Source organism: Calliphora vicina, chromosome 2 (assembly GCF_958450345.1).
Source record: "Calliphora vicina chromosome 2, idCalVici1.1, whole genome shotgun sequence".
In the NCBI taxonomy this organism is placed as follows: domain Eukaryota; kingdom Metazoa; phylum Arthropoda; class Insecta; order Diptera; family Calliphoridae; genus Calliphora; species Calliphora vicina.
Window position 1 is genome coordinate 59,081,754 of NC_088781.1, and position 23,190 is coordinate 59,104,943.

At 27.6% G+C, this 23,190-nt stretch overlaps 1 protein-coding gene across 1 annotated transcript in view; it reads left to right on the top strand.

The window, feature by feature from the left end:
- The first annotated feature begins 9,292 nt into the window (after positions 1–9,292).
- Positions 9,293–23,190, top strand: part of LOC135951392 (uncharacterized) — a 63,423-nt gene continuing 49,525 nt past the window's right edge. The window contains exon 1 of the mRNA XM_065501035.1: positions 9,293–9,527. The gene's annotated coding sequence lies outside the window, so the exon portion shown is untranslated. The remainder of the gene's footprint in view (positions 9,528–23,190) is intronic.

The window sequence follows — 23,190 nt, forward strand, 5'->3', positions numbered from 1 at the left end:
CCCTCACGACACTTCAACATTAGTCTGCTAGCATATTCTGATCCCAAAAATCTTGATAATTCCTCTCGAAAAACTTCAAATCTTGATGAAACGTTTTCCGAGAAAAAATCCACATGAGAATGTAAATAGTGAATTTTGAGGTATATATTTACACCCATCAGTTCAAAATTTTATAATAAATACGCAACAATATCTCTGTAATTTTGACTTTTCTTATTCCCCAAAAAATTCTTGAACAACAAGTTTATAATAATTCCATGCTGCATTTTCAACATCGGTTAATAGACACTCAAATTTGGTATCAACCAAAATTATTCTTATTTGAGGACCCTCAAATATCCCTTCTTACGCTGCATAAATATTGAAATGCTGGTTTTGTCTTATCTAAATCTTTTACGAAATTTTTTAATGTAAATAAGCATTTTGCAGTGTTTGTGTTATAGGAAAACCTCGATTTGACTGAATAATTTTCCGCAAATAAAACAAAAATGGTCTGGGTTTATTTTACGCTTTCTAGAAGACATTTTAAAATAGTTTTTACTTTAGAGTTTTATATATAATAGCGATTTATTAACGTTTATCTACAGGAAAAATGTACTTTTAAACAGTATTTTTGTCCAGTTAAATTTTTTTTTGGAATTTGTCAAAAGAATACAACTCTGAAAGTATCTAGTAGCTTCGCCAGAGTGTTGAGTACCCAAAAACGATGTAAATACTTAATTCCTACAATTCGGTACACTACAGTATGCATTAATAATACTCAGGGCAGGTGAAAAATAAAAACCCATATATCTCAAAATTTTGACGTATAGGTGGGAAACAAAAAATGGTCAATTAACTAGCGTCCCTAGCTCTTCTCAAAAATATAAGTTTCATTCCATGAGCAAACAAAAATGTTTGATTTGTAAACTAGTGTTATCAATAGAATATGAACACAGAGCTATGGTTTCAATTGGAGGTTTATTATTAAATTGTGAAGAACAAAATTCATGAATTATTTTTAAAAACTGTTCTTAAAGTAACTAGTTGTTCAAAATTATAGTCTGACATTGAATTCCTCTTAGGGCTATTCAATAACCCCGCAAGTGAAAACAGACGTTCAAAATATCGTTGCATTATTTTTGTTTTTCCATAGCAAACGAAGGATTTTTTTCATAAACATCGGAAGAAAAATCTTCATCGTCCGAGCTCATTTTCATACACAAAAATATTTTTTTTTATAAAATTGTTCGAAAATTTGTTGCTAAATATTTTACTTTATTTTCACTAATAAAATTATTCAAAGAAAATTTCTATGAATAAAAGTATTCAAAAAAATTTTGTTCAATATTTAAATATTTTTCTTTTTTTGGAGAAATAAAATTATTCAAACAAAATTCCTTTGAATAAAATCTATCAACAAATTTTCGAATAAGTAAAATAATATTCTATTCATAACTAGTTAAATAAAAATACAATTTGAAAATAATATTTTAAACTCTATTCATTACACAGAAAAATCAATTTCTTAAACCGTTTCAATTCAAATATTTGTCACATATTGAACTGGTTTCAATTATTTCATAATTAAATCAAGTATTCATTTGCTCAAAAACAAAATTTCTTGATATTTTCTATTGAATTTTGAGTTTTGAATTTGATTATTTTGACAATTGAATATACAATTTTCATTGAAAACACATTTTTGTTATTTTTTGTGTTTCAATTACGAAAATTATCTATTCAATAATTTTTTTTTTATAAATGTTTATTCAAAAATTTTAAGTATAATTTATTTAATATCGTATTCTATTGAAATCAAATAATATTTAATGCTTTATATTCGAAATAGATATATGTTAATTAGTATGCTATTTTGAATAATATAGAATGATTTCAATATAAATTTATTTTTTCAAATATAACTAAAATTCAAAAATAATTAAGTTTTTGCAAATATTTTGAATAAAAATATACAATTTACAGCTATGCTTTATATTAAATATACGAAATGAAAACAAATTTGAAAACTGTTTATACCGAGGGGATCAGGTGCATTCAGAAAACGCCAATTTTGTATGTAAAATTAAAATGTAGGGCAAAAGTTCTCAAATCTCATAGTCGACATCAGAATATAGTAACCTAGTTTCGATGGCCCAATATGTTCTTAATTATTTTGTAAAGGCTTGCGATAACCCCTACCCTGGTATGGATATTATAGTAAAAAAAACTAAAAAATCCCATTTTTGGGATTTTTTCAATTTGAAATAGTTTTCATAAACCGGTTTTTCTTCAAAATCTCGTTTTTTTGCGAACCGGTTTATTTAAAATGTTGATTAAATCTCATGTTTTGGTGCATTTTTTATATTCATTTGGGTATTCACACGGTCAACTATTTGGTCATATTGTCATAATGTCCTAATATATTATGATAGTTTAATTAAATTTTTGTTGTGTTTCAAACAAAAAAGTTCTAAATTAATAAGACTATTTGAACTATGTTAATTGTTGTCTCATATAATAATACTTTTTATGTTTAAAACACAACAACAATTATTATAACATATTAGGACAATATGACTAATAGCAGACCGTGTGAATACCCCAATTGTGTATACATTATATAAAACATTTGGTTTGATTTGAAACCTAAACTGCTACTTTACAGTATAAACCTCTTTATATAAAACTTTTTAAGAATTACAATGATTCTAAATAGTAGTTAGTAATACTATTTTTTCAGAATAAATTGCACATAATGAATCTATTAAAAACTAAAATTAAATTCCGCATAATTCTAGAAGTTAAGCTAAATCATACTAACGATTCATTATAAACTGAGTGATGATATTACCCAACATTAAATTGAATTTGACGATCAAAAAGTAAAAAATCATATAGCAGAAACGCAATCTACGGAAAATTCTAAGAAAGTTTCCTTAAGAAACCATAGGTCTAAAATCAAATCTTAATTTTATTTCAACATTTCACATTTTCTTCTAGTATTTGGGTTGAGATGACACACAACAATTTTGGACATTGAGAGCACCAAAAATCGAAAAACTCCAGTATATAGGACACCCTAATGTACATGTACATGTATATATGGTATATGGACGTACAACAAGATCTAAGTATTTATATCTAAACAACAACAAAAGTATAAATCAAGCTGATGAAAATAAAGCTAAGAATCTTATTTTATATTTTGTTGCCACAACATACAAGCAGACAAAACATAATTTGTTTTCATTGCAGCTTTTAAGGAAGTGATTTTCTAAGACTTGATGCTTTCTGACACAACAACTAAAGAAAATGTAAACATGTGGATGTTAATAAATGTTAAAAATAATAGACTTTTTTTAAAGCCACATAGAAAATTTTACCCCTGGGTATATTAAAATAATAATTAGTATTACGTCTACATGTACTTCTTTCTCATTATGAAAGGAGAAAACATAGGGACTTTTTATTAAACGTATATAAAGTTTTTATATCGTAATGAAATTCAAATTTGACGAAAATAATCTATATATATATATAGGGCATTTCATGTCAAGTGAACCAACTTTTGAAATCGATGTCTTCCAATCGGGATGAAACCCCACCAATCTTTCAAAAAAAAAAATATTTAAAAACAAGTAAGAAAGTATGGTCGGTCAAGCCCTACACTAAGTAAAAGAGCAAAAAAAATTTTTCGGAATTATGGACCGATCACCATGAAATTAGGTCGTGTGATTTATGTCTATATTAAAGTTAACTATGTTGAATTTTGTGTGTTTACCAACATTTTTAAGCGATTTATGCACGATAAAGTGATTTTCGGAAGCGGGTCTATATGGGAGCTATGACTAATTATGGACCGATCGTAACAAAATTTGGTGACATGAATTTTGTTTATATAAAACTTATTTGGAGCGGCATTTGTGGAGATACATATATAAATTAAACATTTATGACCGATAAAGTCCAATTTCGGGAGGATATTCGTATGGGGGCTAGGTGAAATAGTTGACCGATTTCAGCCAGTTTCAATAGGCTTGGTCCTTAGGCCAAATTTGATCGAAATATCTTAATCGACTCAGAAAGTGATTCTAAGTCGATCGGTATACTTTAAGGTGGGTGTTACATTAATATTTTTGGGCGTTACAAACATCTGCACAAACGCATAATACCCTCCCCACTATGGTGGTGTAGGGTATAAAAATTCAAAAAATTCCGAAATCAAAAACTTTTTTCACTTTTTTTTAAAGTGGTCCCTTTTTTTCTTAAATAAAGCTTAGATATTTTCCTTGAACACCTATTTGGTCGCTTAGTGGGATATCTATTAAAAAAATATTTTGTAACTCAAAACATAATATTCTTGACTTTTTTTGCAAAATCAAAAACTTTGTTGACTTTTTTTTCAAAATAGACCCTATTTAATTTTTTTTGCTCAAACAATTTTCCTTGGAGACCCTTTTGGTCGCTTAGTGGGATGCGTGTGGGATATCTATCAAAATAAATATTTTTTAACTCAAGACTTACAATTTTTGACTTTTTTTGCAAATTCGATTTTTTTTCCAAATGTTTTCTTTTTTTAAAATTTTTTTTAGCCAAAATAAATATCTATCAAAATAAATATTTAATAACTCAAGAAGACATCGATTTCAAAAGTTGGTTCACCTGACATGAAATGCCCCATATATATATATATGTATATATAGTAGGGTATTCAATAAGTCGGGTTTCTCGTTTAATCGGTTAATCGAGCAAATAATTAATCGGGGATTAGATTTAATCGGTTAATAATCGGTTAATTTTTAATTATTCGATTAACCGAATAAGCATATATTTCTAAGTATATAAAATCCTCCATTACACCATTGGAGTCCTTTTTGGACTTATAGATTTTAAATACTTTTAATAATTTCAATAAGTTCTGATAAAATCTCGTTTCAGTAGTGTCTCCAGTTTCGTCTATTATCATGTTCTCATCCGACAATTACATGTTGAATGTTCGAAAAAATATGTAATTTTACTTTGACATTTGTACTTGAACTAAAATGGAATATTAAAAAAAAAAAAAAAGTTAAAGTGCAAAAAAAAAGAAATTTCGGTTAATCGGTTAACCGACACAAATTAATCGGTTTATTCGTTATTTGAAAATCGGTAATTTTGAATTATTCGAACAGTTAACCAACCAAAATTAAAACCGATTAACGGTTAACCGATTGAATACCCTAATATATAGATTATTTTCGTCAAATTTGAATTTCATTACAATATTTAAGTGATTTTCGAATGTGGGCTCTATTTGAGAGCTATGATCAGTTATGAGCTTAGCTTCATAAAATTCGGTGCAACGATTTTCTTGTATATAGATTTCATATGCTGAATTTTAACCTGATAACAAGCTATGGTCAAATGTGAACTGATCCAAAAAAAAATAGAAGTAACACTAAGGCAATTAATGCCTAAGTATATATTAGTTGTGTTACTTTCTTTGGAAAGGGGATATTTCTGAATTTTGTATGGATACTGCTAATTTAGGCATTAGACATGGCCTTAAAAATAGATTTGCTTTGGATGGGTCTTATTTTGTTCATTAGCAGCTAAAATTAACTACTGCTAAATTTAATTGCAATCGGATAACTAGAACACGTGCCAGAAATCGATTGAATGTTGTAAAATTGGGTAATAACTGGTACTGTTTTCGATATCTTAAAAAAATTCCCTATTTAAATACACAGAGAAAACTGATTCGTGATAGCAACCGATTGCACTTAAATTTTGCAGTAGTTAGTTTTAGCTACTAATGAACAAAATAAGACCCATCCAAAGCAAATCTATTTTTTAAGGGCATGTCTAATAGGCATTTATGTACAATGGACCCATATTCCTAGAATAAATTTGTATGGGCAAGCTCTATTGTCAACAGAGCTTGTTCTTTTGTCATAGGAATAACTTGTGCAAAGTTTTAATGTATTATCTGCAATATATTTAAAGAAAATTTAAAGATATAAATTTTTTGGAGGCTGTCTCACAGTTTGGTCTACATCGCTGGTTCTGCTTAACCGATTTTACCCATTTTCAATAATAAACATATCCGATCAACAAAGTTTTTGAGGTAAATGTAGTCCTCCTAAGTCCTGTACTGTAGTCATAGGGCCTACTTTTAACAGACAAACAGACGGAAGGACATAGCTAGAATGGAAGGTCATAAGTAGATGGGAAGGACCCAGCTAGATCGTCTTAGATTTTTATAAGGAATCAGAATATACATTAGCAATCGATATTGTACCATCGAAAAAATTCCATTACGAGATATCAAAACAGGATTATTGAGGCGCCCAAATTTCAGAAAAAGTAAAAAAATTGACTTTTATTCCAGAAATTGTCCTCTCACCGTAAAATGAGCGGAGCAAAAGGACCTCCAAAATCGGAAAATGTCTTTTATACTTGGATATATCAAAAAATAATGTTTGTAGTAGATTTTTAAATAAAAAATAAGTATATTTCCAAGAAACCACAAAATATTGTTTTTTTTCAAGGTTTTTCAACAAGAACTTTTTCAGACGAAGCCCATTTTCACTTGTATGTCAACAAAATTTTGTTAACTAAATTTCAGAATTTTTTGATCATCTCATAATAAATCTCAAAAATAAGGTTTTTTAAGATTTTAAAAGTTTGGGGTCATTTTAACCCCAAATGCCATAAAGGATTAATTTCCATTTTTGTGCTGTTATTATTAATACTAGACTTCATGTTATATTTATCTTAATTTTCATCAAAATCGGCTCAAAAATAAATAACATTTCGCTATCTCCATTAGAAATTCCAAATATTTGAAAAATTTGACCTTTCAGAGTATACTTATTATATTATCTGGACCATAATATTCTGAATAGGTTTTACTTAAAATTCATAACAGTAAGGAAATTGAGCTCATTCGCCAAAATATGGAGCTATTTTCATAATTTTTTTAATATTTTTATTCCTTATTATATTCTCCATAAATCCCAATAAGATGATAAAAAATTCTGAAATTTATTTAACAAAATTTTGAAAATGGACTTTTGAAACTGTCGTTAAAAAATGTATTTTTTGGTCATACCTGCGAATAGGTTATCGGTATCCTACGAAGACAAGAACTCATATACAAGTAAATATGATTATATTTTAAGTAAACATGAGCTTTTATTTTAATATTTTTTAAAATATGTTAATTATACCCTTCACCATGAGAGGCAAGGTATATATAAGTATGTCATTCCGTTTGTAATTTCTACATTTTTCATTTTCGACAATATAAAGTATATATGGATCCTTCTAGATAGCGCAGTCGATTAAGCCATGTCCGTCTGTCTGTTGAAATCAATTTTCTGAAGACCCCAGATATCTTCGGGATCCAAATCTTCAATAATTCTGTCAGACATGCTTTCAAGAAGTTTCCTATTTAAAAACAGCAAAATCAGTCCACAAATGGCTGAGATATGAAGAAAAAACCAGGACAACCTCGATTTTTGACCTATATCTGGATTACTAAGTCATTAATATAGACAATATGGATATCTAATTATAGATATTTCAAAGAACTTTGCAAAGACCTATAAAGCCAGAGTAAGTTGGACCTACAATGGGTCAAAATCGGAAAAATATTTTTTAACCCGATTTTTTTCACCAAACGTTTTTTTCGCTAAATATTAAAAAATACGAAAAAAAAATTTGAAATTAAAAAAAAAAAATTTGAAATTTTAAAAAATACAATTCGAAAAAAAAATTTTACCTGAAAATATTTAAAATTTTTATTTTAAAATATAATTTGGTGAAGGGTATATAAGATTCGGCCCTTACTTGTTTTTTCACTACATTTCTTGTTTTAGTAGCCTGAGACATGTTAATGGCCTGGGGAATTTTTAATAACTTTAAAATTGTTTGACCAATTTTTATAACGACAATTACGTATACATTTATATTCTTTGAAATTAAATTGAAAAAGTAATTTTTTAATGGCAAAATTTTTACAAAAACTGAAAAAATTGCATTTTTTCCCTTCAGAGGGCCGACTTTTTCAGGGTGATTCTTTCACCAATGTTCATCAACTTTCTTTCACCAATGTTCACCAATTTTCCTTTATACATAAAATACATAACACAGACATAAAATAAAATTTACTGAATAATGGAAATACGCTAAATATTCCTTAATATGTTTAATCTAGGGGTCAATGGACACATTATTTATTCTATTTATCTCATCAAACATACATAGACGGTTAATATAAAGATAAATCCCAAGATACTATCACTATAACTCAAAAATAGTTAATGGCACGCTAAAGTGCACTTATCTTCTTGCTTCAAACATGTAAGATCTCAATTTAAGAAAACCATTAATTTTACATAGAATTACGTACGAAAACTGATTTTGTTTTTTTGCAATCGAATTAACACAGTTATATCTATGCTAAAGAACAAGCCATGAAATATGTTAAAGAAATGTCTATAATTTAAGATTTTGTGATATAAAAAGCCAAAGCAACAAAAATAGGAAATAAATTTTCCAAATAAATTATACCCTTACAAAAATTCCTCCTTAATTAAACAATATCCTTAACTTGGAAAATAACCAAGAAAATAAATCTTTTCTTTTTGCAGTCTTTTATTTAAAGTTCTTAAAGATTGTTGAGATTTTACCAACAATGAACTTGGAATAACAAATGAACCAAAAAAAAAAAAAGAAAAGGAAAACAGAAAGATAAAACATATAAATAAAGAATGTTATCCCAAGGTTTGTTGGAGGGAGTGGGGCGTGGAATATGAAAAATACGAAATTCATTGATAAAAATCATTTCATTCATTTTACAACTCAGACACACACACATATAAATATTTTTATAGTTACAGAGAAAAAAAAACAAACAGCAGAGCTTTACTATCAATGAAAGCTTTTTGTTGAAAGCTTTCATTCGTCCTTTATGAGTAGAAGTGTAGTTGTTGGTGGGATACTGTTATTGTTGATGTGTAGTTGTTGTTCTTGTTATCACATCACATCACTTCGTGTAGTATTTGGATTTAATAACGATTTGGCCTGACATCGTTCGTGTTTTTCTATTGGCCACTTGTTGGTGTTGTTGTTCGTATTGCGTTTACACTGACTTCTTCAGACACTAATACTTGAACGTTTTGCGGCGCGCTCTTTTCGTATGTGTTGGTGTGTTAGCGTATTGTAACAACAACACATTTTTTACTTACATTTCGGTTTATAAAAGTCTTTGCATTTAACGGACAACAACGCATTGTTCAACAAGTGTCGCTAACGGTAACATCAGAAACAAACGCTTAATACCTATAACGGTAACAAGGAATTATTAAGTTAACGGTGAACGTATTACACAGAATTACCTTAAACAATTTAACGGTTTTCAACACTAAAGATAATCCGGTTTTCGAAAGAAATATATGAAAATTTTGATGAATTAAACAGAATATAAATAAATATATTCCAGTGAATTTTAAAAAGAATATACTTAAGCAAAAATTGTTAATTGCAAAATAAATTGAAATGTGAGTTAAATTTTGAAATATTTTACATAATTTGTTTAAGAATATGACACAAAATATACTTAGTGCAATAACTTGATCAGCCACAAAATTAAGATTTTGAATAATTAAAATTCAAAGTGTTTAAAAACTGAATATTTTCATGTCTACAAAGTAAATACACTTGAAATTTATGAAAATTACATAAAATAATACAATAAAAACAACAATTCAGTTTTTGAATTTAAACCTGTCATAAATTAATTATATCATTAGCTTAGTGATTAAAAGTGTTAAGTCCACTTTTTAAGAAAATTTTGATTTTAATACAAAACGTTAGAAAAAGTAAAAATATATTGCTTAGAAAACGTTTACAATTATTTAATTTTTCTTGTTATTATACTGCAAAAGTGCCAAGTCGATTTTGTGATATGCAAACGTACTAAGTCCATTTTTTTTATCAAAATAGCAAATTTGTTATCGCTAAACTTCTTTTAATTATTACACCGAGCAACAGTCATATGTACACATGGAAAAATCAGTACGTACATGAAAGTAGGTAATCATAGTAACACTGTGTAATAATTTTTTTCATTTAAATGGACTTTAAAAGTTCAAAGGATAACCAATTTAAAAAAATATATAAATTATTTTTCCCATTACAAATAAAAGCTAAGATGTTCAGAATTTAAATAAGAAATAAATAAATTTAAATAAAAAACATATACATAATATACATAATTGGGGGATTCAAACGGTCTCCTATTAGGTCGTATAATGTCCTAAAATATTTTTTTAGTTTAAACACATTTTTGTTGGGTTTAAAACAAAAAAGTTTTAAACTAATAAGACCTACTGAACTATGTTTATTGGTTTGTCATAAAATGTTATTTGCAGAACAACAAGAATTTATTTAAACTAAAAAAATATTTTAGGACATTATACGACCTAATAGGAGACCGTTTGAATCCCCCAAATGTAATACATACATATATGGAAAAAAAATATTTTTAAAAACACCAAAAATGTTGTGATATTTCATCCCAAAATGGGTATCAAGTAGAGTTTTTCACGGGAATTCCGCAAAATTTTCAATACCAAAATCCCGGGAAATTGTGCGAAAATTTCCTGGAATTATTTTCCTAAGTTTTATGTGATGTTTTTTTAAATTGACTTTCTCTAAAAAATGCTTAAAGCTCCAAAACAAATACAGAAGATTCATAAAATAAAAAGATTTAACCCAAATTGACCAATAACCAGTTCATTATTCAAATTATTCCAAAAACTTCAGGGGTGTCGCAGAATTCTATTCCTATCGAAAGTGGAATTATTTTAGTATTTTGCTTTTTCATTTCACAAAGAGTAAAACGAACATTTGTGGAATAAAACCACCTTCCGCGAAATAAATTTTTTTTTAATATTATAAGGTTTTCGTCAAGTTTTAATTAACATCTTTACATAATTTTTAATTTAATAAGCAAAACATTGCCAATTTAAAATTAAAAAAATAAAATATTTATTATTTGCGAATTAACAGAATTAATTGGAATCTAACTACACAGAAAAAAGTAATTCATAATTGGAATGAATTTTGTAATAAATATTATTAATCGAACTTGACTTTTTTTTCCCAAACTTATTTCATTCAAAATAAGAACATGTTCATAAATATTATAAAATTTTACATGACGGAAATTTTTGCTTTTTTTACTTAATTTTTTTAATAAATTGCATTATAATTGTATTATATAATGAATTAGTGCAAGAATATTTGCATAATATCCATATATTGGCCAATATTTTAAGATAAAAAGGAGAATATCTGAAACTTAAAAATTATCATTAAACATAATAAAACATTCATAAATATAAAAGCATTTCATCCTCAATTTAATCATTTTCGCGCTTTTTATATCATTTTGTAGCTGAAAATCATAAAAAAACTAAAAATTGTCCATGAAAAATTTCAAACATTTTTGAAATTGTCACCAAAATTAGAAATCAAGTCAGTTTATCACTTTATATTAAATATTTATTGGATTTTTTTATTTTAATATTGAATATTGAATAATTTGTTCAAGGCTGGAATTCCCGGAATCCCGGGAAATAAAAAAGTGCGGGAAATGAAAAACTGTAGTATCAAGCAAAAGCTAAAATGGTCAGCACTCTAATAAAGTTATATGTTTTCCCCTTGATTCAGAAATAAGGAGTAAACATTTTTATGAAAATCCTATTTTTTGTGAGTTTTCAAACGAAATAAAAAAAAAAAAAAAATTGTCTGTAATTTTTGCTCATTGGGAAAACATTATTAGACTGCGAACTTTTTAGCTTTAATTTAATACCCATTTTGGAAATTTTAAAGTCCATTTAAAGGCACATGTGACCAGATGAACAAAAACTACGCAGTGCTACTAATTATATATAGTATGATCGGTTTTTCCATATGATTTTAAATATTATTATGATCTCCACTACTGATATCAAAAATGTTGCTCCATTGCCTTTTGAGAGTAACTTTAGTGACAATCGATACTTTAAAACAAATAAAAAAAAAATAAGCTATGTGCTAACTTCACTAAAAAATACAAAATAAGTAATAGAAACTGAGGTAAGTTCCAAAAAAGGACTAATAAATTGCCAACGCACTTCTTCTAAGCAGTGATTATTTATTATTAAAATAAATTAAATCAAATGCATACCATATAAGCATTAACTGATTTAAAACACAGGATTTTATAACGTTTTTTGTATATCCTGTAAAATTTTCGTAAAAGGACTTACCACATTTGCACACTAAGGCAACGATATATTTAAAGGATTATTAAAATTTAAATAGTCCCACGCAATATTCTCCATAAACACATTTTAAAAATACTTAAAAAAAACTGATTTTGCTTAAAAAAACAACTAAAATGATTATGCAAATTTGTACAAAGGACTTTTAATGTTTTAATTTTTCTTACAATTGCTAAACATTTGTTCCATCATCCTTGTTGTTTTATTATAAAGCAATATTAAATGTTCTGCGGCTCCTCAAATGTAAAATAATATACACCACTTTTCCATATTTAAAGTAATCTCTGTTTCAATATTATTTATTGTATGAAATTAGTTAAAATTTTTTAATTTCCTTCAAAATAAGACAAATTTTACACGAATATAATGGACTAATGGACTCAAAAATTAAAAATTTTTCAAATGCAAATATTGATATATTTTCATATTAAAAAAATACACGTTTTACTTTAGTTCTAAAAAGAATTCCGAAAATTTTACAAATAAATACCTTAATTTATTTATGTTTTGAATTTATATCTTATAGAGTATCGAGGGGAGTGGATACAAGTCCCTAAAGTAGTGCAACTCGGGTATATGTAAAAAAGATTGTACTATATATAAAATCTTATAATTGAGGTATAAAAAACAACTAAAATTAAATTAACAACAAATACCTACACAGAGAAAAAAGATTCGTAATAGCAACCGAATTTGTTGCAAATCGAATGATTCGGTTGCACTCATAGAATTTTTCGGTTCCATTAACAGAAAGTCAGTTGATAAAGAAGAATTTCTGTTGAAGCAACCAAACTTTTGTTAACTCTTCTAAAGTTTTGTAACCACAACTGTAAAATTAGGTCACTAAGGTGGAATCATTCGATATGCAACAAATTCGGTTGCTATCACGAATCTGTTTTCTCTGTGTATATAAGTTTTCAAAAAAAGAATTGCTCATATTCCTTTAAATTTAACATTCTTTTAAAAGTAGTTTTTGATATTTTTGGGCGAAAAAAGTTCTTGTTCGAAGTAGTAAACATATTTAAAAACAATAATTATACCCTACACCACCATAGTAGGAGGGTATAATGCATTTGTGCAGATGTTTGTAACGCCAAAAATATTAGTCTAACACCCAACTTAAAGTATACCGATCGACTTAGAATTACTTTCTGAGTTCATTAAACGTTGTCCGCCCGACTGGCTGGCTGGCTGTCCATATAAACTTTGTGCGCAGAGTACAGGTCGCAATTTTGAAGATATTTCGATCAAATTTGGTATATATTAAAATTCAACATAGTTAACTTTCATATAGACACAAATCACACGACCTAATTTCATGGTGATCGGTCCATAATTGGTCATAGCTCCCATATAACGCTCACTTCCGAAAATCACTCAAAAATATAAATTATTGAAATTTTAAAAGAAAAATGTATTTGCTCTTTTACTTAGTGTAGGGTATTATATGGTCGGGCTTGACCGACCATACTCTCTTACTTATTTTAATACTGCAAACATCCTTAAATATTAATATAGATACTCAACTAAAAGCTTAACATACGCAGATTTCAAATCCATGATCAGTTTTTAAAATATTCATTTCATTTATACGTTCTTTAGGTAACACTTTTACAAATTAAAGATTTGAGTTCAGCGTAGCAAAATCTTATAAAAAATATGTTTGCATTAGGAGCTCTTTTCAAAAATTTTTATTTTTATAGTAGTATTGTTAGTTTATTCATTTGATTTAATAAAAACTAGTTATTACTACTTACCAATTAACTGTTTTGTAAAATATTTAATTGTCCAATTCACAACGTAGTTGTATGTTGTACGCTGTATGATACAACTATTGTGGTTGTGAACATAGATTTAGCAAAGTCGTATGTTTACCTTGTCAAGCCTTCGAAATGCCAAAAGAAACAGATCAAAACAAAACATTCCATAGTCTATTAATATGTAAAATTAATAGTGGAACGAACAATAGCAAACTAATGTCTGAATGGTATAAAAATGCAAACAATTGACAAATATTTAAAACAAATTATCGTTTTTCATAAATTAAATCAACTGATTTCAGTGTTACCGCTTGGTTGTTATTTTACACTAAAATTAACAAATATTTTTGTTTATGAATAAATATGAACTTTTGGTAACACTTAAATTTTCATACAACATTCGAAAAACATATGTAAAAATGTTGTAGGTGTTGTACAAAATATTTATATAGAAATTATCAACAACATTTGTACAACTATTGTAGATTCAGACGATTCATACGACTGTACAACATCAGTTGTGAATTGAACAAATATATTTCAGAAGGTTTTTTGCTTCTGCAGTAAAATTTGACGTTTGAGCATTTTCAAAATAGATTTCTGTCAATTTATTTCATAACCTTACGAAAATTCCACATTTTTTATTGCATGGTTTTGGTGCAATCTAATGGATAAATATAGTTAGCTTAAAACAAGATATTGATATTGGGTGAATGACTTAAAAATTTTCAAATTTTTTGGTTTTATTTTGAAACATTTGTACAATATAAATTTATTCAAAGTATTGGTCATTCGAATAATAATTATTCGAAGAAGAAGAAAATTACCATTTTCAAATAATGAATAATTCGAACAATTTTATCATCCTGAATTTTATTCAGAATCAAAAATTGTAGGGTCCATATACGACGAGGTAATGCGAAAATATAATAGTGATACTGTTTTTGCTAAAATAAATAATACTGCTTTAAATATTAACCCAGAAGAGAGTAATATTGAAAGTGATGGTGAATATGATAAAGAAAATGTTTTAAGTATGAAATCCCTTGTTCGAATTATTCGGTTAATTCGAACAAAAGCAAAATCGAATACCGAATATTAGCTATGACTTTTCCCATCTTTCTGGCAACATATGAATTGCGAGCCAATTTTGAATATTATGTTCTGAAGTGAAGCGTATCCCAGAGAGAGTGTTCTGCATCGATTGAAACAAATAGTAGTCGAACTCTTTGCGGTTGGGTGGTCAGTTTACTAACCACATTTTCTATAGTCTTTAAAACATAGTTTATTGGCATCTATTGCCATTTTGCTAAACAATTATATTTTTTGAAGTCATCGTTTATGATTTTTTGCAAAACTTTGCCGTCAGGGTGAATATATATCAGGATAAATATATTAATTTGAAAATATTGTAAAAATCACTTATTTTAAGAGAATTTCACGCATTCGATAAAAAAAAAGCACAGAGTATTTATTGTTCATCGAATTCAGTGTTACTCTGATATTTCGGTTGTTTGGTCAGAAAATTTTGTCAAAAATATTCGATTTCCAAAAAATTTATGCGAAACAAAAATTTTATCATAGTTATTTTTAATGCCAACCGCCAAGGTGGTTAGTAAACTAACCACTTCACTCCACAAAAAAACTTGGAATTGGGTGTTTTTTTCATGTTTTTATTAATTGTTTCTTATTTTTTATAATAAACTAACCTTGATTAAAGTAAAAACGAAATTGTTTTGATTTTAAACTTATACACAAAAAAGCGTGGCTGAAAGAATTAACACCATCACAAATTAAACAACTTTCGAGCTCTATTCTCTAATGAAAATATTTGAGCAACCTTGGAAATATTAAATAAAATGTCATCTATTAATTGTTCCTACTTTGCTCACTATTTAAAATTTTATATAAGAGATAACCAAACATAATTTTTTTAAATATTTTTAAATTATTGAAAATCAGTGGAATTTTGTAAAACTTTAAAATGACTTTAAATTCATTTATTGATCAAGGAAATTTAAATAAATAATTATTTTTTTAACTCTACTGGTTAAATTAAAAACATTATATAAAATATTCCATTAAATCTATAAATACACGATTCTAAGTAATTAAATTACATTATTTCATTTCTCTACAAAAATATTAAAATGACTTTAATTTAATTACATTTTGTTTTCTTTCACAAAATATCTCTACATGAAGTCTTTGTTTAGACTTTCGGTCTACAAAGTTCACCTGGAATACTGTCAATATCAGCCAGCATCCTCTAAAATGATTTTCACTTCAGCTAACAAAGCAAAACATTCGAATAGAAAAAATTTCCAATTTTTGTCCGCCAAATGACAATACTATTTGTTGTCGCTCATACACCACACTTGTTAATTTATTTTAGCAAATATTATTTTATTATTTATTTTAAACAAATATGTACAATTGTATCAAACTGTGAGAATGAAATTCGTGTAACTTTTAGTAAAATACTTTAACAATAATTTTTAAGTCAAAAAAAAAATGTTGACTGTATAGAATGTATTGGAAAAAACATGTTTGTAAGTGAAGCTTTTAATAATTGAAACAAAGTTTGTATGGAAACATTTTAATAAAATAGAAATTTCATTATGAATATACATTAGAGTGACAGTCGATTTTTTTTTAGATTTCAAAAAGTGCCGGGTGAATATTGTGACACTAGTCCTAATAGTTAAGTGCTGAAAATTTGAGCCAAATCGAGGTCAAAGTTCAGATATATGCAAAATTTTACTATTTATATGGAATAAATAGGTGAAACTCGTTAACTTTCTGCATTGTTTTCTAGAAATATGTAGATTTACTTATATTAATGAATATTACAAAAACTGTATTATCGCCAAAATTAGAAAAAAATGCAATTTTTTCAGTTTTTGAAAAAATTTTGCTACTAAATAAATACTTGTGCAATTGAATGCAAAAGAATCGAAATATGTACGTAATGTTTTAATGATATAAATGACAAAATTTGGTTAAAAAATGTTAAAGTTATTACAAATTCGCCAGACCATTAACTTGTTTCAGGCCACATTTAGGGAAAAAATTAACATATTTCGAGAAAAATTAAAATAAAAGATAATTTTTATTTAAAATATATCCGTATTTACTTGTGTATGAGTTTTTGTCTTCGTAGTATACCGTTAACCTATTCGCAGGTATGGCCAAATATTTTATATTTTTTTAAAGGCCGTTTCGAATCTCCATTTTAAAACTTTTAAAAATTTTGTTAAACAAATTTAAGAATTTTTTGATCATCTCATTGGGATTTATTGAGATCAAAATACTGAATTAAAATATGAAAAAAATATGTCAATGCCTCTTACAGTTTTTCCGTACCTGCGATTTAAATTTTGCGATTTTCAAGAAAAACTAAATTTTTGTCCATATTTAGGCGAATGAGCCCAATATCCTTACTGTTATAAATTTTAAGTAAAATCGATTCATAATATTATAGTCCTTGTATTTGGAAATATGGTCTGAAAGTTTTACTAAAATCGGAACACGATAACCTTTAAATCGTGAAGGTCAAAGGTCAAATTTTTCAATATTTGGAATTTCTAATGAAAAGATAGCGAAATGTTATATATTTTAGGTCCGATTTTAATGAAACGAGTTTCACCTATTTATTCCATATAAATAGTAAAATTTTACATATATCATACAAGTGATTGTCACTCTAATATACATACATATGAGGCATTTCATGTCAAGTGAACCAACTTTTAAAATCGATGTCTTCCGATCGGGATGAAATTTGCACCAAGGTTAGACATATTGGATAGTAACAGACACAATTTTTCAACAAGATCAGTCTAGAACTTTCTGAGTTAGAGGGGGTCAAAATTTGTCATTTTGGCCAAACATGTGATTTTTCTCATCCATGTAATTTATTACCTATTGTTCTTAGCAAAACGTGTCCCAAATAGTTTAGATGCTATTTCTTCAATCTTTCGAAAAAAAAATATTAAAAAAAAAAAATATTTTTAATATTTTTTTTCCGAAATCAAAAACTTTTATGACCTTTTTTTAAAATGGACTTTTTTCTCTTAAAATAAAGCTTAAAGGAAAATATCTTCCTTTAAGACCTATTTGGTCGCTTAGTGGGATGCGATATATAGCAAAATAAATGTTTTGTAACTCAAGATATACAATTTTGATTTTATTTTTGGCAAAATCGACCTTTTTTCCAAAATATGCACTTTTTTTAATTTTTTTGCTCAAAAGAAAGCTTAGGTCTATTCCTTTAAGAGCTTTTTGTTCTCTTAGTGGGATGCGAGTGGGATAGTATCAAAATAAATGTTTTAACACAAAAATTGTATGCCCTGAGTTACAAAATATTGAAGAAATAGCTACTTGACTTGAAATCCCTCATATATAAACCGTTTGAAGGGTCAGTTTTGAAGTGGTGTAGAATATTGAGAAGAGTCATAATTTCCGCCTGGTTTATTTCATAATATTGACTTTGATAACATTTTACAACTTCACCATTTCTAATTGCATTTCAGACATTTTTAGTTTTATTTCGAAAATTTAAATGGAATATTATAATTTTCTAATTCGGTTTTAACAATTTTCAATTGTATGTATGGCATTTCCATTTTTATTTCAGAATATTGAATTCAAATATTCTGGAAATGATAAAACTTAAATGCAATTGGAAGATTCTGAAATACAAATAGAAAATTCTATAATACATTTGAAAATCTCATAAATACAATAGGAAAATACTAATAAACAATTGGAAATGGTGTAGAAGCATTCAGAAAAAAACGCATTTATTCTGACGCTATTAGCAAAATATAAATTTAATAAAAATATTATTTCTACTAGATAAATTGTCACAAGTGCAAAAAAAACCTAACGAAATTTGTACGTGTGTAACTTTAAACGTAAATGTAAATAAAATCTTTGCACATGTGAAAGGAATACAAATACGAGTAGTAACCCCATCTGTAATATTTTTCTAGGGACAACAGAAGTCAACAGGTTTCTTTGTACTTGTTGACAATTTTCAATAAATAAATACAAATAAATAAAATAGTAAGAGAATTCATTTGTTCTGTTTAACTGGCAGCTGAATGAACGTCGTAATATGTGTAATATTTGCAGACAAAGAGAAGCTATAAGGAGAACTAGGGGCTATCATGACGATCTAAATGATAGCCTATAGCAATTTCAAGGGACCGTTAGTTATAAAACTGACCATAAACCGAAACGAAACCTTGATGAAAATTAGTTTTGAAACTATATTATAGGCTATTTAGATATTAAAGAGTAATGTAGAAGATTGCGATCGCCAATTGCATGGTGTCCAAGAAAAGTTAGCAACATATGTATGTATTACACTTATACAGTAAATAACAACCACTCATTACCTTCCCAGCAATTCTAGGAGACAGTGCCGATCTAGTGATGTTACCTATCATTTAGGGTGACTTTTGCCAGTTTCTTAAACATTGGTAAAAAAATCATTCTGAAAAAATGTAGGTAAATCGGTTGGGGTTAAGACGTACCGCAGCCCTCTGAAGTTTTGAGATGTATTTACAAGGGGAAAAAATGCAATTTTTCAGTTTTTGTAAAAATTTTGCGATTAAAAAATTACTTTTGCAATTTAATTTAAAAGAATAGAAATGTGTAAGTAATTGTCGGTCTAATGAGACATAAAAAACAGAAATTGGTCAAAAAAGTTATTAAAAATTCCCCAGGCCAATAACGAGTATCAGGCCACTTGAACAAGAAATGAAAGAACAAAATTAACATATTTTGAGAAAAATTAAAATAAATGCTCATTTTTACTTAATATATATCCATATTTACTTGTATATGAGTTTTTGTCTTCATAGGATACCGTTAACCTATTAGCAGATATGACCAACAAAATAAAATGATTTTAATGGCAGTTTAAAACCTCCATTTTCAAATTTTTAAAAATTTTGTTAAACAAATTTCAGAATTTTTTGATCATCACATTGGGATTTATTGAAAATATAATAGGGAATAAAAATGTGCAAAAATTATGAAAATATCTCCTATAGTTTTTCCGTAACTGCGATTTAAATTTTGAAATTTTCGAGAAAAAATAATTTTTTGCCCATATTTTGGCGAATGAGCCGAATTTCCTTACTGTTATGAATTTTAAGTAAAACCTGTTCATAATATTATAGTCCCGGTAATTCTAAATATATTTTGAAAGTTTTACTAAAATTGGATAACGTTAAACCTTAAATGGTGAAGGTCAAAGGTAAAATTTTTCAATATTTGGAATTTCTAATTTAAAGATATAGAATGTTATTTATTTTTAGGCTTATTTTGATGAAACTTAGGAAAAATCTAACATGAAGTCTAGTATTTATAATAAAAGCACAAAAATGGAAATTAACAGTTAACGGCACTTGAGGTTAAAATGACCCCAAACTTTGAAATGATATTTTTTACATTTAATTTTCGGATTATATATATATAATCCGAAAATTGACCTTTAACCTTTTGGAAGTAAAAAAGTTTATTCACACCATTTTTAGGACAATATCCTTTAAAATGGCATCAAAAACTATGCTGGACTTTTGGTAGTTTCAAAGTTATGGGCAATTTTAAAACATGTTTCAATTTTCAAATCGCGATATTTTTACATCGGAAAGAGTTTCCATTGAAAAAGTCACTGATATGAGTCACGTATTGTATATATTATGTATGTGGTATATCTCATTAAAATCGGAGATGGTAAATCCGACTGCTGTCCGCTTTCATATGGATCCTTACTATTTTAACATGTACGGGTGAAAGCGGAAGCTAATTGACCTAATTGACATAGACAGTCCAATAACCGATAGCAATAGATTACTTGTGGTGGGTAAAATAACTACATTCTTAAGCACAGTACAAAGTAAACGTTTAAAGTGGCTACACTTTAGGTTACTTAGAGACACTAAAATAACACTTGACTTCACGCTAGATTCATTGGTAAAGTAACCTATTGACTTCTCTCTAAACTACAAATGACCCAAAATATATCAATTGGAGTTAGCCAAGTGATCAGACATTAATGACAATTATTGTCTATAAAAGATACACTGACTACTTCCTTCGCTACTGCGGAGTATTAAAGATTTTTCACCCAAAAAAAATTTATAAAACCAAAAATTTTTTTTAAAATTTTAAAAAAAAAAATCGAAAAATATTTACAAGTGCAAATTTAGTTTTGTGAAACAAAACCACTTGTAGAAGTATGACTTGTAGACTTGTGACTTGTAAAATTAACTTGTAGCTACAAACTTGTAATTGTATTTTGATGAAACACAATTATTCACAAGTTCACAATTTTACAGGCAAAAACACTTGCAATTGTGAACTTGTAGCTTAGTGAAATAGGCCCCAGATATTTCCCACTCTTACTTTAAACCTAAAATGCCGACTCTGCTCCAGTAGAGTATACAACGAGGTAAATGAACCATATTTAAAACAATATTTATTTTCTTTGAATTGTACACGCATTTCCGAATAACTTTCAGTTTATTTAAAAACTGTCTATTGTTTTTGACAAAACTTTTTGTTGCTTCAACTAAAGACAAAAATAACGTATGACAATCAGGTGTATACGAAATAGATGCATAATTTTCATAGAATTGTAAATTACGTCAAATTTTATTAAATCATGTGTAATTTTACTTCAAACAAAAGAAAATATTTATTGTATATACCAATATTTGGTATTTCGGTTGGCATTACATGACAAATAAAAGCGTCAATAAACCATGCTAAATATTAGAAGAATGTATTGCCAAACATTTTCAATTTACATACATTAACAACATACATCCACATGTAATTTACAGCATGTTTGCATATGTAAGTAACACAGACATAAACAGAATAATTATTTCATGAGTTAAAAATAAATATTTGCCTTAAATTTGCACCCACTTTGTTTGACTTTTGACAATACGATTGCCTTTATATGGGAAAAGTTAATTGAAATATTATGAATGCATACATATCTATATGTAGGTATATAACTGGAGGTTTCGCCTGGTTAAAATATGTCAAATATATTTAATTGAATGTACTTGCAGCTTCTTTGGGAATTTAATACTTAAGAATAAACTAAAGCTGCGACAATGTCAGTGTGTAGTTCATGATTTAAATATTTAGTTTGAACGCAGTACTTTTACTAACTATGTATTTAGATCAACAAATTTAATAGGTTTCTTATATTTTATATAAAACTTTAAAATTATGTAATTATAACTTGAGATAAGGATGCCGAATAACATTCCTACTGGAGTTCCTATATTTTAAACAAAAAAAGTATACTTTTTAATAATTCAACTTTTTTCTACTATTTATAACTTATAAAACAAGTAAGAAAGTATGATAGGGCTTGACCCGTGTTAGTGTTAGTCTAATATTTTTGGGAGTTACAAACATCTCCACAAACGCATAATACCCTCCCCACTATGGTGGCGTAGTGTATAAATATTAGTTTTTTCCTTTTAATTCGGGTTAAAATTTTTCCAGAAACCCTTTGACCAATTGTCGTTCCGAATTTCTAAGGCGTTATAAAGGGTCTTCCAAAAAGGACTTCCGAACTTTGACAATTAATAGTGGACATTTTGTTTTGCACAAATCACCATGGACTGATATTTTTATATCAAAATGGGTGTTCGGGCAACTTTCTAGATGAATGGGTTAACAAAAAAAATTACTGAATTTGGGCTGATACCAATTCACATGAGATCCTTGAACGTATAATATATATTGATTCCTATGGTTCCCAGGTAAAACAAAGGGACACAAAAAAGTTTTTCCATTGTGATATATCTCGTGCTATCAGCTTCATTTCGGACCAAGACTTTCCAGTTGAGTTTGTTTCACCCTCTATTTGTCCCATCCAGGTGTTAGCGGGTCTGCCTCTTTTTCTACTACCTTGGAGGTTCCATTCAATTGTCATCATAACTACGTTGTCGTTGGTGCATCTGAGAACTTGATCAATCCAACTCCATTTACGATTGATGATCTGGATAAGTATTGGTATTTCACCTGCTCTTTCCCACAGGTCTCTATTTGAGCGTTTTCGTAATGATTGATTAATGAATACCTGCAAG